The 27,102-nt window shown below is 42.8% G+C and overlaps 1 long non-coding RNA gene across 5 annotated transcripts in view; it reads left to right on the top strand.

Annotated features, from left to right (window-relative positions):
• LOC130356352 (uncharacterized) overlaps nt 1-27,102 on the top strand; it is a 291,928-nt gene that overhangs the window by 165,432 nt on the left and 99,394 nt on the right. Inside the window, exon 4 of one of the 5 annotated variants that reach the window (XR_008888860.1) lies at nt 7,458-7,508. The exons of the other annotated variants lie outside the window; for them this stretch is intronic. This is a non-coding gene — a long non-coding RNA (uncharacterized LOC130356352). The remainder of the gene's footprint in view (nt 1-7,457; nt 7,509-27,102) is intronic. 5 annotated transcript variants of the gene reach the window in all.

Raw genomic sequence — 27,102 nt, 5'->3', positions numbered from 1 at the left:
TTCACCCTACGTTGAGTCAACATTGGACATGGCCACACCGATTCAGGAAAGGTAAGCACTAAAGCAGTGGTCTCCAACCTGCGGACCTCCAGATGTTGCAAAACTACAACTCCCAGCATGCCCGGACAGCCAACAGCTGCTGCTGATATACACATCGCTTGCTGATATACTGCAGGAGGGACTCCGAAATGGCTGCTCTACACTGTCCTCTGTGGTGGTAAGTTCTGTGTAAAAGGTGCTGTGAACAGCTGATTTCAACATTTGAGCCAAAATTACTAACGACTTGCACCAAATGATAAATTTGGTGCATGTCCACGAAAACCAAAGTGAAAAAAAAATGGTAAAGAGAAACTGTCAACAGGCAAAATTGATAAATACCCCCCAATGTGTGTGTGTGTGTGTATGTATGTATGTTCCACAAAAACATCCAAACGGCTAAAGATATTAAAGGAGTAGTCCAGTGGTGATTCAGTGGTGAGCAACTTATCCCCTATCCTAAGGATAGGGGATAAGTTGCAGATCGCGGGGGGTCCGACCCCTGGGGCCCCCCGCGATCTCCTGTACGGAGCCCCGACAGCCCGCTGGAAGGGGGCGTGTCGACCTCCGCACGAGGCGGCGGCCGACACGCCCCCTCAATACAACTCTATGGCAGAGCCGAAGCGCTGCCTTCGGCAATCTCCGGCTCTGCCATAGAGATGTATTGAGGGGGCGTGTCGGCCGCCGCCTCGTGCGGGGGGTCGACACCCGCTATCTCGGCGGAGAGCCGGGGCCCCGTACAGAGAGATCGCAGGGGGCCCCAGCGGTCGGACCCCCCGCGATCTCAAACTTATCCCCTATCCTTAGGATAGGGGATAAGTTTTTCACCACTGGACTACCCCTTTAACATGAAACTAGGCACACATGTTACTTATATGTCAACAACAAACATAGGATAGGTAATTTAACCCTTACTCACCCCCATTTGCCAGGGGCGGGGTTTATGTTTAAAGTCCCATACAACTCTATGGGAAATATGTTGCTGCATAACTTCAAAACAGCTGGAGATATTTCGATAATACTTGGTCACATGTTACTTATATGTCCACTTAAAAGATAGGATAGTTAATTTAACCCTTAACCACCCCCATTTGTGAGGGTCGGGTTTTTTTTTTTAAGTCCCATGAAAATCAATGGGAAATGTATGTTCCCACATAACTTCTGTACGGCTGGAGATATTTCAATACCTGGTGCACATATTACGGGTCAGGATATGAGGTCGGGATAGGAGGTTGAGTTAGGAGGTCGGGATTTGAGGACAGGATAGGAGGTCGAGATATGAGGACGGGATGGGAAAGGAGGACGCGATAGGAGGTCGGGATAGGAGGTCGAGATAGGAGGATGGGATAGGAGGACGGGATATGAGGTCAGGATAAGAGGTCGAGTTAGGAGGTCGAGATATGAGGACGGGATGGGATAAGAGGACGGGATAGGAGGTCGAGATAGGAGGTGGAGATAGGAGGTCGGGATAGGAGGACGGGATAATAGGTTGAGATAGGAGGTCGGGATAGGAGGTCGAGATAGGAGGATGGGATAGGAGGTTGGGATAGGAGGGTGAGATAGGAGGTCGAGATAGGAGGATGGGATAGGAGGTTGAGTTAGGAGGTCAGTATATGAGGTGGAGATAGGAGGTGGAGATAGGATGACGGGATAGGAGGCACCATCCCTGCTCCCAGCCATCATTTTGTGTCCTTCGGAGAGAAACAAGGTTTAAGATGGATCACATTGGTGCAGATTTTTGTAACTGTTTAAATGAAAAACTGTGTTAAAAAAGAATAATTGATACCCGCCATATCATCATCTCCTGTCTTATGATTTTAGTATTGCTGGCAGCACGTTTGGGGCTTGTCTGAAAGAATGGATTCATGCTGTTTTTTAATTGGCATCTGACTGTTGACGTCGGCTGGTGCTTCCTAGTTTATTAGCTTATTTGGACGATTATTTTCTATTATGCATTGGCTTGATATATTGCTTTCTATTTAGTCTACTGTGCCATGTGTGCTTTCTGTGCATGTTTTTGATGTGCATCATTCGTGAGTACTACTGTCAAGGATGGCTCGAGGTGAAGCACTACTTGTCACTACTACTTCTATTATTGATAAGAGTAGCTTTTCCAACACCCAAAAAGTTTCTGCTCCTGTCTGCTACACCCACGCTGTTTTAGTGGCTGGGGCAATAGAGTTAGCAGGTTAGTAACTTGTAGTAAAATGCTCATATTTGTAACATTATGTTGCCCATAACAACCACAGTACAGTGACCCCCCGACCTACGATGGCCCCGACATACGATAGTTTTAACATGCGTTGACCTCTCAGAGGCCATCACATGTTGAAGGCAGCATCAACATACGATGCTTTTATATGTCAGGGTCATCGCATAAATGGCTATAAATGGCTATAGACTGCTTCAGCTGCTGCCGGATAGCCGCTTACGGTGCGGTTACTTGCCTGTCCGCGGCGCTCCAGGTCGTCATCTTCGTGATCCCCTGCATCGCCGTCGCTCTCCATCGTCGTCATCACGTTGCCGCGCACGCCGCCCCGTCATCCAATAGGAGCGGCGTGCGTAGTGCTGTAATGTCAGCGATGAGGAACGACGATCCCAGGCAACAGAGACAGGGATGCGGCGACAGCGATGGACGGTGACATCCAGGGCAGCGGTGACGACGGGGACAGGTGAGTATAACGTCCTATATTTAACATTGCACGGATCCCTCAACATACGATGGTTTCAAGAAACGATGGTTCATTTGGAACGGATTACCATCGTATCTTGAGGGACCACTGTACTGTTTTTAGTTTTATTTTTAGACATAAATTTGACTAACTTGTCTTTAGTCAGAGGAATGTTTCCATACTGCTGCTATTGGATAGGCACATAATGGTAGATCATATATTGTACTGCTAGTCTTTAGGAATTCCCTTTTTTCTACCTCTGTAGTAGATCTGTAGATCTATATAGTCACATAGACAGTGGGTTGAAGAAATAACTAAACTCAATGACTGAGCCAAGAAATTGAGTAAAGTAACTAGGCTATTCATTTTTTTAATTAACTGTCCACTCTGGAGATGAGTAGACTCTATACAACATTGTAGCACTAGAGCAGTAAAAAACGGATTTGTGTGTCAAAGTTTTATGTAAATAGGTCAAGTGGTTTATATGCCACTTTTTGTCCTGGAACCAAATTCTTAGGGAGTGGTCAATTCTTTTTAACCCCTTATGGACCAAACCCATTTTGACCTTAAGGACGAGGCCAATTTTATTTTAGCATTTTCATTTTTTCCTCCTCGTCTTCTAAAAATCATAACTTTTATATTTTCATCCACAGACTAGTATGAGGGCTTGTTTTTTGTGCGACCAGTTGTGCTGCGTAATGACAGCACTCATTATACCATAAAATGTATGGCGCAACCAAAAAAATACTATTTGTGTGGGGAAATTAAAAAGAAAACAGCAATTTAGCAAATTTTGGAAGGTTTTGTTTTTACAACGTACAGTTTACGGTAAAAATTACATGTGTTCTTTATTCTGTGCGTCAATACGATTAAAATGATACCCATGATTATATACTTTCCTATTATTCTTGCGCAAACTTTTTAACCAAATTAGTATGTTTAAAATCCTTCTATTTTGATGACCTATAACTTTTTAATTTTTTTGTATAAGCAGCGGTATGAGGGCTCAATTTTTGCGCCATGATCTTTTTATTGATACTACATATGTGTATATAAAACTTTTATTAATTTTTTTTATTTTTTTATTTTAAATAAAATGTGACAAAAAAACAGCAATCTTGCGTTTTCTTTTTTCTACGTTCACGCCGTTCACCGTACAGGATCAGTAACATTGTATTTTAATAGTTCGGACATTTACGCATGCGGCGATACTAAATATGTGTATTAATTTTTTTTTTTTACACTTTATGGGGGTAAAATGAAAAAAAAGGACATTTGATATTTTTTATTGGCATAGAGGATTTTAAAAAATTTTTAAACTTTTTTTTAAAACTTTTTTTACATTCATTTTTACACTTTAATAGTTCCCATAGGGGACTATCTATAGAAATCCTTTGATTGCTAATACTGTTCAGTGTAATGCATAGGGCATAGCACTGATCAGTGTTTTCAGTGATCTTCTGCTCTGGTTTGCCCGATCTCAGAAGACCCCAGGAGACAGCCGGAGCCAGATGGAGGGGACAGCGGCAGCGCTGCGGGAGATCCAATCATCCATTTAAAGTACCTCACTGCCGCAGATGCCGTGATCTGTATTGATGACGGCATCTGAGGGGTTAATGGTGGACATCCGCGCGATTGCGGATATCCGTCATTACTGGGGGTCCCTGGTTGCTGATAGTAGCCGGCACCTACCGCGCATGACGCGAGCATCGGTCCGGTGCTCACAGTCATGACGGAGCGTAAATGTACGCCATGGTGTGTTAAATACCACGGCACTATGATGTACATTTACGTCCATTGTCGTTAAGGGGTTAATGTAATGTGCACGTGGGAAAAAAATGTTTCTAAATTTAATGTCATAAAAAAAAAATAAAGTTTGTCCAGACCACATTTCTTCCCCCTCACGTGCACAGACTTTGGACTCCTGCCTGCTGGGCAGAAATCCAAAGTCAGGAAATGACATCTGGACAAGGTTACGAGCGCAGCTCGCTCTCTGCCTGTCTATGTGGAGCTACGTGCCAGGTGCCTAATTAGCATATCACCCCGCCAACCTCCTCCTCCTTTTTTTGGTCCCGGGTCTCAGCTGCGCAGCACGGAAGGTCTGATGACTGCTCCTATACTCCTCCTCCCTGGATGGCACATGCAGTGCTAAACAGGGAGGAGGAGACCCCGGAGCAGCCACCCGTGTGATTGGCTGCACACCTATGTGCGCTCCCAATAGGGAGTGCAGCATAAATGAGGAGAGGGCGGAAGTGGGCTCCCAGCAGGCTTTAGTGCCCACTTCCTCCAGCCAGCAGAGGTAACAGAGGGAATGGGAAATCATTTTTAAAGGTAATTTTTTTTTTTTTATAAAGGCAGGGAGGGGGTTAGGGCTAGTTATAGAACAGGTTGGGATTAAGAAAAACATTCTTAATGAGAGGTATTCTTCAAGTCACAAATGAAAAACAATACTTTATATATTAAAGCTGCATTCCAAGTAGCAGAGCCACTACTTTTAGTAGTGCTTCAGATGTCCCAGTTGTACTGGATGTGCTTAAAATTTTTTTTTAACCCTAAGGTTTTTTCACTTTTGCACTTTAGTTTTTCCCCCCTCAGCTTCTAAAAATCATAACACTTAAAATTTTCCACTTAAAAACCTATATGAGTTTTTTTTATTTTGCATCACCAATTTTACTAAGTAATTAATTCAATCATTTCACCACAAAATTTCCAGCGAAAGTATATATATTTGTGAGGCAAAATTGAAAAAACAAAACACCATTTTTTAACTTTTGGTGGCTTCTGCTTCTACGCAGTGCAATTTTAGGTAAAAAAAGACGTTTTCTTTTTTCTGTAGGTCCATAGGATTACAACGATACCCGAATAATATAGGTTTTATTTTGTTTTACTGCTTTTAAGAAAATATAACTTTTTGTAAAAAAATTTGCATATTTAAAATTGTCCTCTTCTGATCCTTATAACTTATTTATTTTTTCGTATATATGGGAATGTGTTAGGGCTAATTTTTTTATCAGTACCATCTTTGTTTTGATGGCATTTTCTGATCGCTTTTTAAACATTTTTTAGGGTATCCTGTTGGGGACGGAGGGCGTACCTACACGCCCTCCGCCCACTCCCTTTCTATAAGCGTCATAGCGGGTCGGGCCCGGCCTCTAACAACGGTCGGGACCCATGGCTAATAGCGCGTGACACTGATCGTGGTGCCGCGCGCTATTAACCCTTTAGACATCTAAAGTGAAAGTAAGATATTGCTGATTAGCTCAGGGAGCTGTTCGGGATCACCGTGGTGAAATTGCAGCATCCCGAACAGCTTACATGACAGCAGGAGGGCCCCTACCTTCCGCCTCGCTGTCCGATCGCCGAATGACTGCTCAGTGCCTGAGATCCAGGCATGAGCAGTCAAGCGACAGAATCATTGATCAATGGTTTCCTATATAGAAACCATTGATCAATGTAAAAGATAAGTGTGTGCAGTGTTAGGGTGCGTTCACACGGAGTAAATGAAGAGTAATTCTCGCTGAAAAATTTACGGGCGGAAAAAATATAATTTTTTTGTGCAAAATTTGCGCGGAATTGCGCGCGGACATGAGGGAGAAAGAAGTGAAGGGTTTTTCAGTTATTTCCATGCAAATTGCGCTCGAATTCCACGCGAAAACGATGTCGGGTGGAAATTTTTTTTCTACCATTGACTTCAATTGATTTCTGCTAGCGGATTCCGCTTGAAGAATGAACTTTCTTCAAGTGGAACGGAATTCAGCGTCAGAATTCTGCTAGCAGAATTTGCGCAGTGTGAACAGGCCAGCAGAAATAACATTAAAGTCAATGGGCAGAGGAGATGTGCATTAGCTTATAGCGGAGAATTCAAGAGGAATTACTCGAGTAAATTCCTCTTGAATTACTCCGTGTGAACGCACCCTTATAGCCCCCTATGGGAGCTATAACACTGCAAAAAAAAGCTAATAAAGATCATTTAACCTCTTTCCTAATGAAAGTTTGAATCACCCCCCTTTAAAAAAAAACAAAAAAAAAACTGTGTAAATAAAAATAAACATGTGTGGTATCTCCAGAAATGCAGAAATGTTCAAATAATAAAAATATATTGTTAATTAAACCGCGCGGTCAACGGCGTACACGCAAAAAAATTCCAAAGTTCAAAATAGTGTATTTTTGGTCACTTTTTATATCATGAAAAAATGAATAAAAAGTGATCAAAAATTCCGATCAATACAAAAATGGTACCACTAAAAACGTCAGATCATGCCGCAAAAAATGAGCCCTCACACCACCCCATACGCAGAAAAATAAAAAAGTTATAGTGGTCAGAAGATGACAATTTTAAACGTATATATTTTTTCCTGCATGTAGTTATGATTTTTTTCAGAAGTATGACAAAATCAAACCTGTATAAGTAGGGTATCATTTTAATAAATAGAATAAAGAGAAGGTTTTTACCGAAAAATGTACTACGTAGAAACGGAAGCCCCCAAAAGTTACAAAATGGCATTTTTTCTTAAATTTTGTTGCACAATTACTTTTTTCCCCGTTTCGCCATCGATTTTTGGGAAAAATGACTGATGTCATTAGAAAGAAGAATTGGTGGCGCAAAAAATAAGCCATGATATGAATTTTTAGGTGCAAAATTGAAAGAGTTATATTTCTCCACATCAAATTTAATTTTGCCATGTTTGTGTCCAAGCCTCCAGTCTCCCCAGATCCCTCTGTAATATTATGTTATCCTCCTTTACCCAGGTTAATGTCATCTGCAGATATTGAAATTCTACTCAGTAATCCTTCTACAAGGTAATTAATAAACATATGTAAAATTAGTTTACCCAGTACTGATCCCTGTGGTACTGTGACTCAAGTAAGTTCCATAGATACCCTCTGACTCCTATCACTGAGCCAGTTGCTAATCTATTTACATATATCCCCCTAGTCCTAGCATCCTCATTTTATGTACTAACCTTTCATTTTGCACAGTGCCAAATGCCTTAGAAAAGTCCAGATGTACAACATCTACAGCATCACCCTGGTCCAATCTATAACTGACCACCTCATACAAGCTGATCAGATTAGTCTGACAGGACCGATCCCATATAGACTTACCGTATGTTGCTGCTGTGTTATTAACAAATTTTATTAAGATACACAATAGCATTTTAGAAAATCCTCAAAAATCTTACCAACAACAAATGTTAAACTTATAGTTTCCAGGATCCCTTTTTCAACCAATTTTGATTATTGGCCCCAATATTTGTAAAGGGCCAGTCCTGTTGAACAATCCCTGTTATTATAGAATCTTGGAGGAATAAGGGTCTGTCTAGCATGGTACATAATTCCTACAAACTCTGGAATGGATTCCATTTGGGCCTTTTATTTTGAATGTTTTATTATAAATAAGGTGGTGCTGCACTTTGTTAGACAGATGAGATTTGCTGGAGAATTTACATTATCCTACTGATTTCATCCGACATTGGATCTTCCTGTGTAAATACAGTAGAGAATAAGGCATTTAGTAGATTGGCCTTTTTTCTTATCCTCCTTCACCATTATTCTTTAGGGGGCCAACATTTTCAGTTTTACCCTACTTATCATTTATGTAGATGAAGAGTATTTTGAGGTTCTTTTTACTTGGCAATCTGTGGCAATTCTCTCTATCGCAATTTTTGCCAATTTTATTTGTTTTTCACATAATTTATTCTCCTTATAATTTTTTAGTGCCTCCACACTACCTTCTTGTTTAAGTAGTCTGAATGTCTGGATGCAGTGAAAAAAAAGTGGTGCAACCAATGGGTGGGGCCAAGGGGGAAGAAGCATCAAAACCTGGGTTTTGACTAGGGTGGCAGAAATCTTTGCACCAGCCTTGTTGACAGCATATGTTTCACAACAAATGTGAAGAGTCCAGGCCTTGTCTTGATATAAATCTTACAACCGACGTACAGTTCATATGTAGAGATGAGTGAACTTACAGTAAATTTGATTCGTCACGAACTTCTCGGCTCGGCAGTTGATGACTTATCCTGCATATATTAGTTCAGCCTTCAGGTGCTCCGGTGGGCTGGAAAACGTGGATACATTCCTAGGAAAGAGTCTCCTAGGACTGTATCCACCTTTTCCAGCCCACGGGAGAACCTGAAAGCTGGACTAATTTATGCAGGAAAAGTCATCAACTGCCGAGCCGATAAGTTTGTGACGAATCGAATTTACTGTAAGTTCGCTCATCTCTATTCATATGCTTTCTTAACAAGTCCAGTCATTCTGCATCTAAGAGGCCAAAAGGTGTACTCACCACAAATGTAGGAGTATGCATCATGGCTGTTGTGACATTGGCAAGATATTTCCGCTGTCACCAATTGTACAAAGTCTATAACTTGCTTACTGCAAATGTAACCTACATGAGGCAACACTATGAATTGAAACAGTTGCAAGAAAATACAAACAAATTAATATCAATGTAATGTGTACACACTGCTTTTATAGCCTTTTCATGTAGCATCTATCATCCACCCTAGGCATGTCCAGGCATACCCAAGCTGTATTAGTTCCCTAAAAGTTACACAACCTGCCCTGAGTGCATGCCTGAGCTTCAAAGGGCATTGTATAATGTGAGAAAAATATAAATAAACTTAAAATATGGCAAAAAAAAATCAAAAAACAATACGATTTATAGGGGTATTCTAGGATATTTTTTTTATTTGACTATGCTAGAGTGGCTGTAAAGTTAGTGTAGTTCATAAAGTATGTTTGTCCATTATTAGGAGTTTAATCTAAACCTATGAATGATAACCTAGCTCATGTAAGGGCTTTATTTATTCTGTCTACACAACCTTTTTTCAGATCCCTCAGCTCGCCTTGCCACACATTTTTTTAATTGTTCATGGAATTCCTTTTTCGTTCAAGGCATTGTTACCCTCTCTACTTCCCAACTGTCTCTTAGCTAATGGTGGACTAAATCAATGCACAGTCACTCCATACAATAATGGATTGATCCAATGAACTCTTTCAACTCTCTGTCAGCTATGGATCGAACCAATGAACAGTCAATTACCTACACTTGATCCAACACAGCAGCACCTACGCTTGCTAGGTCTACCTAGAATGTAGTAAAAGGGTAGTCATCCTCTGCTGCTTGATCAATTTCAGTCCAATTTAATAGGGTTGTGTATGTACCCCTAAAAATGTATTATGTTAAGTTTGAGACAAATCTATCAAGGCATTTTCACATTATCACAGAACATACACACCAACAAAATTTTAAACAAAAAAAATTGAACAGTAGACCTCAATTTGTTAGGTCAATATTCAACATACCATGCAGTATAGATGCTTATACTATAGGATCCTATGGGCAATTTATTGTATAACCATACAGTGGGATATGTGTCACAGCCTTCTATCAAAGGTATATGTTGGGAGACTACATACCATGTATCCTTCTAGTCAGTGTGACTAGCTGAACACACTGCTAAACATGATCCAAGGTAAATCAAGACTTCCCTCTCAACCCTGATAGCCCATAAAACTGTGGGCAGCTGTCCCTTGTGCAAATACCAGTGTATTACAGGGATGTGGAATTCCTATCGCCTGACGCCCGGGACTAGCAGTTTTGGGCGCCGGGCAGGTGAATTTGTCCGGCCCTTAGCCCGGCTTCGGGCAATCAGGGCCGGACCTGACAAGTGCGGCGGCGGCGATCTGCAGTCTGTATGGAGCGGGCTCCCGACTTCTGCCCGCTCCATACTCTGCAGCCTGTGTCCTCCGAAGCAGAGCAGGGGAGATGAGAAGCTGTGTATTTGTCTTCTCTCCCCTGCTCTGCAGACGTGCGGGGGGAGATGAGGGGGCGTGGCTTCTTGCTCCCTGTGCAGACCTGCGTCCTCTGCCTTCACTCCCCCAGCTGTAGCTTCGGAGAGCTGAGGGGAGGAGGCGCGTCTGCACGGGGAGATGCTTGCGACGCTCATAGGGGAGTATGGAGCATGCTCGGGATTCCTGCCCGCTCCATACTCTGCAGCCCCCGGCTGTTCTCAGTAGCCTGGGGCCGCCGATAATAGCCAGCATGCGGCGATCGCCGCGGCTGGCTATTAACCCTTTAGATCGCCGCTGTCAAAGCTGACAGCGGCGTCTAAAGGGACATGTGAATGCTCCCTGGTGGGCTTGTGGGGTGGATCGCCCCCCCGCAGCGCGATCGCAGGGGGGCGATCCACTATGGAGGTAGCCGGAGGGCTTACCTCTGTTCCTTGCTGTCCCGCTCTGTCATTGATAGAGCCTGGCTGGACTAGGCTCTATCAATGGATCACAGAGCACACAGATTAATAGAGTTCAATAGAACTCTATTCATCTGTATGAGGAATCTAATGATTCCTCATAAGTGTAATAAAGTGTAAAAAAAAAAAAAATTTTTAATAAAAGTTTGAAAGACACACATTAACGCAGTGTTCTTCAAACTCTGCCCCTCCAGATGTTACAAAACTACAATTTCCAGCATGCCAGGACAGCCGTTGGCTGTCCGGGCATGCTGGGAGTTGTAGTTTTGCAACACCTGGAGGGCCACAGTTTGAAGACCGCTGCATTAATCCCTTCCGTGTTAAAAGTTCAAATCACCCCCTTTTCCTATATAAAAACATGCAAACATAATAAAAATAAACATATTTGGTATCACTTCGTGCGTAATTGTACAGCCTATGAAAATATAACATTATGTATCCCGTACGGTAAATGTAAAAAAATACCAAACCACAGATTTGCAATTTTTATAATATCCCAGAAAAAAAAGTTAAAAAGCGATAAAAAAGTCAGATCAATACCAAAATGGTACTAATACAAAAAACAGATTATGGCGCAAAAAATGAGCCCTCATACAGCCTGGTATGCGGAAAAAAAATAAAGCTACAGGGGTTAAAAAATGGCAATTAAAAAAATTTGAAAAAGTTCAGAATTAGTAAAACATGACGTAAACTATATAAATCTGGTATTGCTGTAATCAGGCGGCCTAAAGTATAAAACTAACATGTTATCTGACCACAAGGTAAATGGCGTAGAAAAGAAAACCACTACATCTGCAAAATTATCTTTTACTATTTCAATTTCACTTCCCTTAAAATATATATATATATATATATATATAAATATATATATATATATATATATATATATATATATATATATATATATATTATTATTTTTTGGTTCAGAGAATGTTATTGAAAAATTAAAAGTTATCCTTAAAGTAGGTAGTTATGGCTATTATAGGGCGAGGAGGAAAAAATTAGAGCGTAAAAGCGAAAATTGGCCTGGACAAGTGGATCGTCATGAGGGACAAGTAGATTTTGCTCCATTTTAGTCCCTTGGACAAGTAGTTTTTTATAAAATTTCCACACCCATGATTTAATGCTGTATGTTCATAGTTCTGCTGTAATGATTGCATCTGGCCAGGCATCACATACTGAGCTCTGGACACTCAGGAGCTGCAGGTGCTGGGTCAATCCACTCCAGCTTTAGTGACCATACCCTCCTGAGTTTGTCTATATTAAAGGGGTACTCTGGTAGAAAAATTATTATAATTTTTTTTTTAATCAACTGGTGCCAGAAAGTTAAACAGATTTGTAAATTACTTCTATTAAAAAATCTTTACCCTTCTAGTACATTTTAGCAGCTGTATGCTACAGAGGAAATTATTTTCTTTTTGAATTTCTTTTTTGTCTTGTCCACAGTGCTCTCTGCTGACACCTGATGCCCGTATCAGGAACTGTCCAGAAGAGGAGAAAATCGCCATTGCAAGCCTATGCTGCTCTGGACAGTTCCTGACACAGTGTCAGCAGAGAGCACTGTGGACAAGACAAAAAAGAAATTCAAAAAGAAAAGAATTTCCTCTGTAGCATACAGCTGCTAAAAAGAACTGTAAGGGTAAAGATTTTTTAATAGAAGTCATTTACAAATCTGTTTAACTTTCTCGCACCAGTTGATTTAAAATAAATAAATAAATAAAAATTTCGACCTGAGTACTCACTTTAAAATGTAGTCTACTTTTAGTGATTGCCTAAAAATGATTTTTTTTTTCTTGCCCCCTGAAGATTGCCATAATATTGCACTTCAAACCATACAGGAAACCCACCTTTGCTTGGCAGTGTGTTTAAAGCAGTCCATATTGTAGGCTTCATCCAATGATCTCCAGATAAGACCAGAAGTTGTGAGAACATTGAAACTAGACTCATCAGACCAAAACATATTCTTTGCCTTGTATTGTGGTTACGATTCATGCTGTTTGGCGTCTCCTGGTGTCAACAAAGGTTTGGCTATAGCAGCTTTGCCATGGATATAATCTTTATGCAGCACACACCTGATGGTTTTACACTTGCATTTAACTCTACAGTAATACGAGGGGCCATAGTTTTGTAATTTTTGGCTACAATTTGACAAAGTGCCCCTCTGTCCCTTATACTAAACTTTGACTTTCAACTACAGCTACATCTGTTTGTATGTTTCTAGATGTTTTGCCAGTTTTTACATACTGGGGTGTGATTAAGAAAACTGTAGACCTTGACATAACCATGAACTCAGCAACCTGGATCACAGACGCTCCTACCAGGCATGCACTAACAATCATTCTCCTTCGGAACTCTGATCTGACATATTAAAACCCTAAAACAAATAAACATATGGCAAGTAAACCGTTCATGACAGGTGTGTCAAGAAAAGTTCAACTTGACTATGTCCAAATAGGAGTAGTTTAATTATTTTGTCCAACCCCTCTACTTAAAATGTTAGACATCCCCACTTAGCTTGAAATTCACAAATAAGAGCAACATTTTAATACATTTGAAAGACACTTGGGATAAAAATATCAACATTTATCACAGAAGTTCATGAATTTACAAGTTGCGACGCTAAAATAACTATTACATAGGATTCCTTAACATTTCTATATTTGTAGATTTGTAGCCTGCTCAGATTATAGCCTTAGTATATAGGAAAGAATGGCATCTGGAAAGAGGGATTGAAACTAATGAGCCGACAGTGAGAAACCCTTAACATACTTTCAGAGTGAAGTTTATTTGCACTGTATAAAATATACCCAATATGAATAGTAAAGATATATTAAAAATAAACATTCACTTTGGGATAGAGGGGTCACACTCATCTGTTAACATAAACTGCTCCTTTAAACAGGTTTTTCTTAGGGTGCTGTGGGTAGAGCTAAGCAAGTCTCAGTTTTACAGGTCTTGGCAAAGTTCTTGGAAAAAGCTGGTGCATGTCAATTACTGGAATTTTTAAACACAAATGATATTTTATGTGATCAGCCTGTTGGCTTGGAGCCCAAGCAGAGCAATGAGGCCCAAATATCAATGATTTACATAGTGAGTTTGAGGGGTTCAAGAGAGAAAAAGACCTCAAACGTCTTTGGGAATTCTCTGTTGGGTGTGTATTGGTTAACTTATTTTATACTGCCAGTCCATGGTGGTTCTTCCACCCACTACTGTATGAAATCAACTTTGAAATATAGATGCAATATAATGCATTTATACAGTTACCCAGCTTTAAGGCAATGTCTAAAGCAGCAGGAACAATGTTGTATTTGTTTTGTACTTTCTTCCCATTCCATAAAGTGATGGTTAATGATACTGCACGGGAGGTTTCTGTCCTCCCTGAGCTCACCTAAGGTCACCTACATTACGGTTTGACAGGTGTACCTTTGGGTTTGGAAATTTTAGTTTGTAACTGGATTGAAAACAGCCTTAAAGATGTAAACCATTTTTTTTTTTTTTTTTCAAATCAACTGGTGCCGGAAAGTTTGTAAATTACTTCTATTTAAAAATGTTAATCCTTCCAGTACTTAACAGCTGTTGTATGCTCCAGAGGAAGTTCATTTATTTTATAATTTATTTTCTGCCTTTTTTCCTACTCCCGATAGTTCCTGACATGAACAGAGGTGTCAGCAGAGAGCACTGTGGTCAGACAGAAAAGAACTTCCTCAGTAGTATACAGCAGCTAAAAAGTATTGGGATTAAGATTTGTAAATAGAAGTAATTTACAAATCTGTTTAATTTTCTGGCACCAGTTGATTTAAAAACAATTTTTTCCACCGGAGTACCCCTTTGAGGACCGTACCCACAGAGTGGTGGTCAATGAGTCATACTCTGTTTGGTTCCCGTTTATTAGTGGGGTACCCCAAGGTTCTGTACTGGGCCCGCTCTTGTTTAAATTTATTATTGATGTAGAGGATTAACAGCTCTGTTTCTATCTTTGCAGATGACACCAAGCTTTGTAGCATGGTACAGTCTATAGAGGATGTGTATAGGTTACAAGATGACTTGGATAGACTAAGTGTCTGGGCATCCACTTGTAAATGAGGTTCAATGTGGATAAATGTAAAATTATACATCTGAATACTGATAACCTACATATATCATTTGTCATAGGTGGCTTTAAACTGGAATAGTCAATAGAAGAAAAGTATCTGGGTGTACTTGTAGATCATAGACTACAGAACAGCATGCAATGTTAGGCAGCTGCTACTAAGGCCAGTAGGATATTGTCATGTATCAAAAGAGGCATGGACTCAAGGTACAGGGACATAATACTACCGCTTTATAAAGCATTTGTACAGACTCAGCTGTAACATGTTGTTCTGTTTTGGGCTACAGTTCATAAAAGGGATGTTATAGAGCTGGAAAGGGTACAGAGACATGCAACCAAACTAATAAAGGGCATGGAACATCTTAGCTATGAGAAAAAAGAGATGAGAAATTTAAGGGGGATATGATCATCTTATATAGGTATATAAATGGCCCTTACAAAAAATATAGAGAAAAACTGTTCCAGGTTAAACCCTCTCAAAGTACAAGGGGGGCACTCCCTCTGTCTGGTGTAATCACCAGGGGTGACAAGCCTTCTTTACGATAAGAACTGTGCATTTATGGAACAATCTACCTCAGGAACCGTTGTCGGCTTCAAAACAGGGTTAGATACATTTCAAGTGCAAAATAACAGTAATGCCCATGCAGAAATATACAATCACACCCCTTCCCTTCAATTCCTTTTTCCAACCGTTCTAAGCATGTACCTATGTGACTATGTAACAGCTGGATGCACACAACTATAGCTCTCAGCATGTTATTTGGCTGTCTGTGCATGATGGGAGTTGTAATGTCTGGAGATGCGGTTAACACGTAACCCATCGCTGTAAATGTACGGAGCTGTGCGTTATATTAATATGCGCAGCACCATACATTTATGGCACATTTTCTTAAGGGGGTTAACATATTAACATTTATTTTATGATATTAAAAAAGCAATCAGAATAACAAGTCCCAGAAATTGCTTAGATGTTTCATATTTCTTACATGTGTTCTTAGTCATTGCAAGCCTAGCTACATGCCATCAGTTTACATTTATGGGTGTCATGCCAGGGTGTGGGGGATCAGTGCAGACCTGGATCTAACCCCAACCAGCAAAGTACAAAGTCAGCAGGCAGAAGCAAAGTCAGCAATCAAGTCAGGCCATAGAAGGTCAGAACAGTATAGGGACACAGGGAACAGGAAGCAAATTTCACACTCACTGACAAGCGGATATTCCTCACTCCGCTGCCAAGAAAGAAATTGCCAGGTTCACCGCAAAGAGGACTGAAGCTGTGTTGGAGCCAAGCAAGGTATGTATGTTAGGTATGAATGTAACAACCTGAACACCTCCCTGATCATTAGAAAAAATGTACGCCAGTGCACCATGCTCTCTTAAATGTTTTTCTTGCACAGCGGCAAACCAGGCTATTTTCTGTGCATGGAATAGCCACAGTCACTTGATGAATGAAGATGTCTCAGGATTTTAATTTCAATAGATGGACCCTCAAGGCAGGCATTTGCACACACAGACATAAAAGTTGGCTTGAGCCCCTGTCATTTTTTTGCACCCGTCCTTTGATGCGCTATTGACAGGTATATTACTGCATTTTGCTGAAATTTACAAATTGCTGTAAAATTGGGGTAAAAACGCAGCAATCTTATGCAAATATGGCAATAATGAAAATGTTCCCCTATAGCTGTTTGGGCTGCACAGAGCCCATAGAGCAGCACAAATCCTCTTTCTGGACCTTTCAGCCACAGTACAGGCATTCTACATACAGTAAAGTGCCCTTTTTTTCTAGAGCCCCTTCCATCCAAAATATCTGTGCATGTCCCTGTCTCAAGGACACAAAATAACACCATTTTCCAATTTTTTTTTTTTTTTTTAAAAACCTTTTTCTGGATTATCAAGTGTAAACTAAGATTCTTATTTGTCCCCACACCAACTTTTTGTTCAATGACTACACCTGATGGACATATGTCCATATTAACTATTGTGATGACTCGCTCTTGTAGACAGGTGCGGTTGCAGTGCGGTTTTCAAATCAAAGTTCCGTGTTTTATTCACACTTGGCAATAAGAAAACAGTCTTAGTGCAGAAAAAGAAAACAATGTACACCTGCGTTTGTTAGGTGTTGGTTCACACCAGAGTCCATACCGTGCGGCAATAATTAAGTCTTTTCCAGACTTCCAGGCAGGTTACTCACCAGCTTTCAGACTAGAGCCAAAACATGGAGGACTTCAGCTCACCACTCACACAGAGTAAGCTACAAACACGCAATCCCCCCCCCCCCCCCAGCTGGTGGAGCAAGCTGCCTTTAAGGCCAACAAAAGGTGACCTGGATTGTGGGAAATGGCCCCCACCCAACACTTGGCCATTCCCAGTAAGAGCCGTCCCGGGTTAGCTTTGCAGCTATACTACGACTTCAGTGTCAGTCTGCAAACTTAAGCGCAGGCACTAGAAAATTACCAGCTCTTACTCCACCAAGGCCAGGAACTTTGGTGACACATACCGGTCACCTTCTCACATACCCTCCCCCTTTGTTCAACCCTGAGAGAGTGGACACATGCACAACAGTGAACCCATGACAGGGCATTGGCATTGCCTAGCAACCAACCAGCCCTGTGTTCAACCGTGAACTTAAAATTCTGTAAGGACAAAACGACCGGGTAACCCTGGCATTCCTGTCCTTGGCCTGGCACATCCATTTGAGAGGGGAATGATCAGTCACGAGATTAACCCCTTAAGGACCAGGCCATTATACACCTTAGGACCAGAGCGTTTTGAACATCTGACCACTGTCACTTTAAACATTAATAACTCTGGAATGCTTTTAGGGACCAGAACTATTTTTCAGGGACCAGTTCAGGTTTGAAGTGGATTTGAAGGGTCTTCATATTAGAAATACCCCATAAAATACCCCATTATAAAAACTGAACTCCCCCCAAAGTATTCAAAATGACATTCAGTCAGCGTTTTAACCCTTTAGGTGTTTCACAGGAATAGCAGCAAAGTGAAGGAGAAAATTCACAATCTTAATTTTTTACACTTGCATGTTCTTGTAGACCCAATTTTTGAATTTTTACAAGGGGTAAAAGGAGAAAATTTATACTTGTATTTGTAGCCCAAGTAGCCCATACTCTCGAGTAAGCACATATCTCATATGTCTACGCAAAGTGTTCGGCGGGCGCAGTAGAGGGCTCAGAAGCAAAGGAGCAACAAGGAGATTTTGGAGAGTATGTTTTTCTGAAATGGTTTTTGGGGGGCATGTTGCATTTAGGAAACCCCTATTGTGCCAGAACAGCAAAAAAAAAACACATGGCATACCATTTTGGAAACTAGACCCCTTGAGGAACGTAACAAGGAATAAAGTGAGCCTTAATACCCCACAGGTGTATCACGACTTTTGCATATGTAAAAAAAAAAATTTCATTAAAATGTGTGTTTCCCCCCAAATTTCACATTTTTGCAAGGGTTAATAGCAGAAAATACCCCCCAAAATTTGTAAACCCATTTCTTCTGAGTATGGAATTACCCCATGTGTGGACGTCAAGTGCCCTGCGGTCGAACTACAATGCTCAGAAGAGGAGGAACGCCATTGAGCTTTTGAAGAGTGAATTTGTTTGGAATGGTAGTCAGGGGCCATGTGCATTTACAAAGCCTCCCGTGGTGCCAGAACAGTGGACCCCCCACATGTGACCCCATTTTGGAAACTACACCCCTCACAGAATTTAATAAGGGGTGCAGTGAGTATTTACACCCCACTGGCTTTTGATAGATCTTTGGAACAGTGGGCTGAGCAAATGAAAAATTTAATTTTTCATTTTCACGGACCACTGTTCCAAAAATCTGTCAGACACCTGTGGGGCGTAAATGCTCACTGCACCCCTTATTACATTACGTTAGGGGTGTAGTTTCCAAAATGGGGTCACATGTTGGGGGGTCCATTGTTCTTGCACTATGGGGGCTTTGTAAACACACGTGGCCTTCAATTCCGGACACATTTTCTCTTCAAAATCCCAATGGCGCTCCTTCTGTTCTGAGCATTGTAGTTCGCCCGCCAAGCACTTTACATCCACATTTGGGGTATTTTCTTACTCAGAAGAAATGGGGTTACAAATTTCGGGGGGCTTTTTTCCTATTTTCACTTGAAAATGAAAAATTTAGGGTAACACAAGCATTTTAGTGAATTTTTTTTTATTTTTTTCATTTTCCCATCCAACTTTAACAAAAAATTTTCATACACCTGTGTGGTGTTAATGCTCACTATACCCCTTGTTACATTCCATGAGGGGTGTAGTTTCCAAAATGGGGTCACATGTCGGTATTTATTTTTTTGCGTTTATGTCAGAATCGCTGTAAAATTAGCCACCCCTGTGGAAATCACCAATTTAGGCTTCAAATGTACATAGTGCGCTCTCACTCCTGAGCCCTGTTGTGCGCCCGCAGATCATTTTATGCCCACATCTGGGGTATTTCCGTACTCAGGAGAAATTGCGTTACAAATTTTGGGGGTCTTTTTTTCCTTTTACCTCTTGTGAAAATAAAAAGTAAAGGGCAACACCAGCATGTTAGTGTAAAAAGTTTTTTTTTTTTTTACACTAACAGGCTGGTGTAGACCCCAACTTTTCCTTTTCGTAAAGGGTAAAAGGAGAAAAAGCCCCCCAAAATTTGTAGTGTAATTTCTCTCGAGTACGGAGATACCCCATTTGTGGCCCTAAACTGTTTCCTTGAAATACGACAGGGCTCTGAAGTGACAGAGTGCCATGCGTATTTGAGGACTAAATTGGGGATTGCATAGGGGTGGACATAGGGGTATTCTACGCCAGTGATTCCCAAACAGGGTGCCTCCAGCTGTTGCTAAACTCCCAGCATGCCTGGACAGTCAGTGGCTGTCCAGAAATGCTGGGAGTTGTTGTTTTGCATCAGCTGGAGGCTCCGTTTTGGAAACACTGCTGTAAAAAACGTTTATAATTTTTATTGGGGGGAGGGGAGGACGGTGTATATGTAGTGTTTTACCCTTTATTATGTGTTAGTGTAGTGTAGTGTAGTGTTTTTTGGGTACATTCACACTGGCGAAGGTTTACAGTGAATTCCCTGCTAGGAGTTTGCGCTGCGGCGAAAAATTTGCCGCAGCTCATACTTGAAGCAGAAAACTTACTGTAAGCCTGCCCCGTGTGAATGTACCCTGTACATTCACATGGGGGGGCAAACCTCCAGCTGTTTCAAAACTACAACTCCCAGCATGTACTGACAGACCGTGCATGCTGGGAGTTGTAGTTTTGCAACAGCTGGAGGCACACTGGTTGGAAAACCTTCAGTTAGGTTCTGTTATCTAACTCAATATTTTCCAACCAGTGTGCCTCCAGCTGTTGCAAAACTACAACTCCAGGCATGTACTGATCACCGAAGGGGATGCTGGGAGATGTAGTTATGCAACAGCTGGAGGGATCGCAACTACAACTCCCAGCATGCTGGGATTTGCAGTTTTGCAACATCTGGAGAGCTACAGTATAGAGACCACTGCAAACTGTGGCCCCCCAGATGCTGCAAAACTACAAATCTCAGCATGCTCAGACAGCAAACAGTTGAGTGGGCATGCTAGGAGTTGTAGTTTTGCAAGATCTGGAGGGCTATAGTTCAGAGACTACCATATAGTGGTCTCAAACTGCAGCCCTCCACCTGTTGCATAACTACAACTCCCAGCATGCCCAAACAGCTGCCTGGGCATGCTGGGAGTTGTAGTTTTGCAACATCTGGAGTGTTACAGTATAGAGACCACTATATAGTGGTCTCGGACTGCAGCCCTCCAGATGTTGCTAGGCAACTTACCGGCTTCCGTCGGATCCAGGGAGCTTGCTGCACGACATCGCCGCCCGCCGATCTCCGACGCCGATCGTCGCCCGCAGCCTCCGCAGATGGGTAAGTGGACTCCGGCGCCGGTCCTCTGTCGTTTCCCCATCCTGCCCCGCCTATTGTGGGTGGGCAGGACGGGGAAAACGGAAGTTAACCCCCCCGCCCCCGATCTGCTATTGGTGGTCACGTCTAGACCATCAATAGCAGGGATAGGAGGGGTGGCACCCGTGCCACCTCTCTCCTATCTCTTCAGGGGGATTGTGGGTGTCTTAGACACCCGGGATCCCCCTTATATTTCGGGTCACCATAGACCCGTAATGACCCGGAATCGCGCAAATCGCAAGTGTGAATTCACTTGCGATTTGCGCCGATCGCCGACATGGGGGGGGGATGACCCCCCCTGGGCATTTGCGCGGGGTGCCTGCTGATGGATACAGATTCAGGTACACCCTTGGTCCTTAAGTACCAGGGAGCAAAGGCGTACCTGTACGCCCTTGGTCCTTAAGGGGTTAAACTTCCTCCCCAACAAATAATAGCAGAGAGACTCGAGTGCCCACTTAATAGCCAGACACTCTCTCTCTCCACTATACTATACCTGGTATTGGCCAGGGTAAGTTTGTGGCTGAGAAAGACAATGGGATGCTCCCCATTTACTTCCTGGGTGAGTACAGAACCAAGACCTACCACGGAAGCATCCGTCTGCACTATGAACTCCCTTTTAAAGTCGGGTACCACCAAAACCGGAGACCCACACAGTGCTGACTTCAAAGCGGAGAAAGACTGCTCTGCCTGCTCAATCCAACACACCATTACCAACTTGTGTCCCTTCAAAAGGTCTGTTAAGGGTACAGCTACTGTAGCAAAGTGGGGGACAAACCTCATATAGTAACCCACCATCCCCAGGAATGACTTCACTTGTCGGGTAGTGACAGGTCATGGCCAATTCCGAATGGCCTCTAGTTTGTTTACATGGGGTTTGACAACTCCACGCCCATTGACATACCCCAGGTACTTGGTCTCTTCTAACCCCATTGCACATTTTTTTGGGTTAGCAGTTAAACCAGTTTTCCTAAGGGAGTCTACAATGGCCTGCACTTTTTGTAGGTGACTTTCCCAGTCTGTACTGTGAATGATGATATAGTTCAAATAGGCTGAAGCATATCGACGATGTGGCCGGAGTACAACGTCCTTTAGCCTTTGAAATGTAGTGGGAGCACCATGTAGACCAAAGGGTAATGCCTTGTACTTAAACAAGCCTTCTGGTGTGATGGAGGCTGTTTTCTCTTTGGCCACCTCCATCAAGAGTACCTGCCAGTACCCTTTTGTGATGTCCAAAGCAGAAAAATACTGAGCTTGGCCTAGCTTTTCAATAAGCTCATGAACTCAGAGCATGGATTAGGCATCAAACTTAGAAACCTCATGTAGTTTGCGGAAATCGTTACAGAACCGTGACGTACCGTCAGGCTTGGGTTTTAAGACTATCGGCCTGGCCCACTCACTCTTCAATTCTTCAATGACATCCAGCTTTAACATCTGTTGTACTTCTTCCGAGATGGCTTGCGCCACGACTCAGGTACCCAGTATGGTTTCAACTGTATTTTTACCTGGGGCTCAGTGACAATGTAATGGCGGATGACAGAAGTCTGTCCAGGGAGGTCCAAGAACACATCTGTGTTCCTGCTTACAAACTCCCTGACCTCCTGAGTCTGTGTAGAGGAAAGGCTGTCAGCAATCTTTACTGTGGCAATCGCTTCCCTCGCACCAGACTGAGGGATGGGAAACTCCATCCCTAACAAACATGGCCGGGGGCTGTCATCCACACTGGTCTCCCTATCCCTCCAGGGTTTCAATAAGTTTACATGGTACACTTGGTCTGGCTTCCTCCGACCAGGCTGGAGTACCCTGTACGTCACCTCCCCTACTTTTTCGATCACTTCGTAGGGACCTTGCCACCTAGCCAGAAACTTACTGTCCACCGTGGTACCAGAACAAAAACCCGATCTCCCGGGTTAAAAATTCCAAACCTGAGCCTGGCAATTATAGACCCTAGCCTGGGCTCGCCGAGCTGCCTCCATATGTTCCCTTACCAGTGGCAACACTGTTTCCACTGTATCCGCCCTTGCATCTGAGTGACATACTCAACCACACTTTTATGTGGCGTGGGCTGTTGTTCCCATGCCGCTTTTGCTATGTCTAACAGTCCACGCGGATCTCTGCCGTACAGCAGTTCAAAGGGCAGCAAGATATCCCAATTCTTTCCATCCTTAGACACCCGCTTTAACATATTTTTTAAGGTTTGATTATAACTTTCTACCAGGCTGTCCGTTTCCGGGAAGTAAACGGAGGTCCATAGATGTTTAACTGCAGTAACTTACTGAGCTCTCTCATTAGCTTTGACATAAAAGGGATGCTCTGGTTGGTCAGAACCTCTTTAGGTAAGCCCACTCAGGAAAACATCTCCATTAGTTCCTTAGCTATGAGTTTGGCTGAGGTGTGTCGCAGGGGCGCCGCCTCCGGATACCAAGTGGCATAGTCCAGGACTACCAGGATTGACAATACCTTTTGACCTCCTTATAAATGCTGGGCAAGTAAAAGCGCTGCAAAATTCGGTCCTGCGTTTTCTGCTGGCCCAGGTGTCCCCCTAGAATATGTTGGTGGACTAACTCTAATATGAGCCTACAATACGCTTTAGGCACCACCAATTGTTCCACACTCTCATCCCGTACCTGATTTACCCAATACAGCATCCCCTGGTGGACCACAAAACGGGGGTACATAGGCTCGGCCCCTGGTTGTCATGGTTCACCTTCTACTATTACGACATTTTCCCAGGCCAGAGATATGGTCGGGTCCTGGTGTTGTGCTGTACTGAAATTTCCTCCGGAGACATTGAGGTCTGCCAACTCTGGACCTGAGGGCAATGCCTCCACATCTCCCACCATTACACTCAGTGGAGTTGACTCCTCCTCTTCCACCGTAGTGGTGGTCAACCCTACTGCTGTCCCTTCAGACTCAGGTTCCCAGGGTTCCGGTGTCACCCCTGAGTAGGGCCAGTCTATTGGGTATACCCCCGCCTCGCCTCTTGTCTTAGGCCATAATGACACGAAACCAGGAAAGTCTCTCTTGATTGTAAGTTCGTTGGGTAACTTTGTTCTAACGGCCACCTCATGAGTCCACCTGCCGGTCACTGTGGACAAAGTCAACAGGGCGGTGGGATAGTCTTTTAAGTTCCCATGAATACAAAGAACACCAGCTTTTCGGTCCGTATACTCGGTAGGCGGCACCAGGTCAGATTTCACCAAAGTAACCATGCTGCCTGAATCCACCACCAAATGTGATGACTCGCTCTTGTAGACAGGTGCGGTTGCAGTTATAGAGTTAGGATTTGTAAATCAAAGTTCAGTGTTTTATTCACACGTGGCAATAACAAAACAGTCTTAGTGCAGAAAAAGAAAACAATGTACACCTGCATTCCTTAGGTGTTGGTTCACACCAGAGTCCATACCGTGCGGCAATAATAAAGTCTTTTCCAGGCCTCCAGGCAGGTTGCTCACCAGCTTTCAGACTAGAGCCAGAGCATGGAGGGCTCCAGCTCACCATTCACACAGAGTAAGCTACAAATATGCAATCCCCCCAGCTGGTGGTGGAGCAAGCTGCCTTTAAGGCCAACAAAAGAACTTGGCTATTCCCAGTAAGAGCCATCCCGGGTTAGCTTTGCAGCTATACCGACTGCAGTGTCAGTCTGCAATCTGCAGCGCAGACACTAGAAAATTACCAGCTCTTACTCCACCTAGGCCAGGAACCTCGGTGACACATACCGACCATCCATGATGTCCCCTTTCACCTTCTCACACTATATAAAATGAGATTGTCTTATATATTGCTATATGTTTACTTTTATGTAACTGACATGGCATCTGCACACTCTTTCAAAGTATCAATCATCTTTACAGAATTTATGTAAATAAAAACCATGGTATATGCAAGCCACATGTTTGTTCAGTCTCAGGCCGCAGAAATGTACTAGAATGTCTTGACTAGATTCCTGGTTAATGACCTCACTGTTGTTGTTTTAACAATGATATCTCTTCCTGATACACTAATTACCCATGCAGTAATCCAAAGGAAAATGAGTTGTAGCAATAATTTTCTGCCTGACTTCTAAAAGATTTGGCATAGAGGGGATAGGGTGCACAGTTACTGAGCATATGTCTTTTCCCTTTTAATTACTTTAATTTTGCCATGTGTGCTACTTAAAGGGGTACTCTGGTGGAAAACTTTTACATTTTTTTAATCATCTGGTGCCAGAAAGTTAAACAGATTTGTAAATTACTTCTATTAGAAATTCTTAATCCTTCCAGTATTTATTAGCGGCTGTAAACTACAGAGGAAATTATATTCTTTTTGGATTTCTTTTCTGTCACGACCACAGTGCTCTCTGCTGACACCTCTGTCCATTTTAGAAAGTGTCCAAAGCAGCATATGTTTGCTGTGGGGATTTTCCTGCTCTGGACAGTCCCTAAAATTGATAGAGGTGTCAGCAGAGAGCGCTGTGGTCCTGACAGAAAATAAATCTAAAAAGAAAAGAATTTCCTCTGTAGTATACAGCTGCTACTGGAAGGATTAAGATTTTTTAATAGAAGTATCTTACAAATCTCTTCAACTTTCTGGCATCAGTTGATTTAAAAAAAAAAGTTTTCCTCTGGAGTACCCCTTTAAGTATCAGATGACATTTTCACTTCACTAATATCCTGTATATATATTATGTAATTTGCAGGGGGCTTATCCAAAATATGTATATTGCTTGAGCTATTTCACTATTTAAAAAAAAAAAAAAGTTTGTTACTCACCTCACCCTGTTCCAGCGTTATTATCTGGGAGTGTCTGCAGCACCCGGTTGATGAACGCATCTGAAGAATTAGCAACTGGACCCTTCCCCAATTCGGGCCGCAGCTCTGCCGCTCTCAATGCCATGTCCATGTCGATTTGCGGCGATTCCGGGTCAAACGGGTCTCCGGTGACCAGGAAAATAAGGGGGATCAGGGTTGTCTAAGACACCCACGATCCCCCTGAAGGGATAGGATAGGTGCCATCCCTGCTATTGGTTGTCCAGAAGTGACGACCAATAGCAGATCGGGGGCAGGGGGTTAACTTTAGGTTTCCCCATTCTGCCCACCCACAATAGGCCAGGCAGAATGGGGAAACCGACGAGGACCAGTGCCAAAGTCCACATCGGCGGCGGCAGCGGGCGGCGATTGGCGGCAGAAGAGGACGGCGATGTGGCTCCCTGGATCCTACGGAAGGCGGTGAGTTGCCTAGCAACAAGTATACAGTGGTCTCTAAACTGTAGCCCTCCAGATGTTGCAAAACTACAACTCCCAGCATGCCCAGGAAGCTGTTTGCTGTGTGGGCATGCTGGGATTTGTACTTTTGCAACAGCTGGAGGGCTACAGTTTGGAGATCACTGTGCAATGGTCTCTAAACTGTAACCCTCTAGAGCTTGCAAAACTACAACTCCTAGCATGCCCACACAGCAGTTTGCTGTCTGGGCATGCTGGGATTTGTAGTTTTGCAACATCTAGAGGGGCACAGTTTGGAGATCACTGTGCAGTGGTCTCTAAACTGAAGCCCTCCAGATGTTGCAAAACTGAAAATCCCAGCATGCCCAAACAGCTGTCTTGACATGCTGGGAGATGTAGTTGCGTACCTCCAGCTGTTGCATAACTACATCTCCCAGTATGCCCTTCGCGATCAGTACATGCTGGGAGTTGTAGTTTTGAAACAGCTGGAGGCACACTGGTTGGAAAATACTGAGTTAGGTAACAGAACCTTATTGAAGGTTTTCCAACCAGTGTGCCTCCAGCATGGACGGTCTGTCAGTACATGCTGGGAGTTGTAGTTTTGAAACAGCTGGAGGTTTGCCCCCCCATGTGAATCTCCAGGGTACATTCACACTGACAGGTTTACAGTGGATATAAAGTGCTCTGCTGGCGCACTACAATGCTTAGAGGAGAAGGAGCACCATTGGGATTTTGGAGAGAAAGTTTGCTGTCTGGGCATGCTGGGAATTGAAAGCCACGTGTGTAGAAAGCACCCATAGTGCCAGAACAATGGACCCCCCCCCCACATGTGACCCCATTTTGGAAACTACACCCATCACGTAATTCAATAAGGGGTACAGTGAGCACAGTTTTTGGAACAGTGGTCC

The sequence above is a fragment of the Hyla sarda genome, chromosome 2 (genome assembly GCF_029499605.1).
Source record: "Hyla sarda isolate aHylSar1 chromosome 2, aHylSar1.hap1, whole genome shotgun sequence".
Taxonomy (NCBI): domain Eukaryota; kingdom Metazoa; phylum Chordata; class Amphibia; order Anura; family Hylidae; genus Hyla; species Hyla sarda.
Note: the sequence above shows the minus strand (reverse complement) of the source record. Positions and strands in the feature narration are given on the sequence as shown.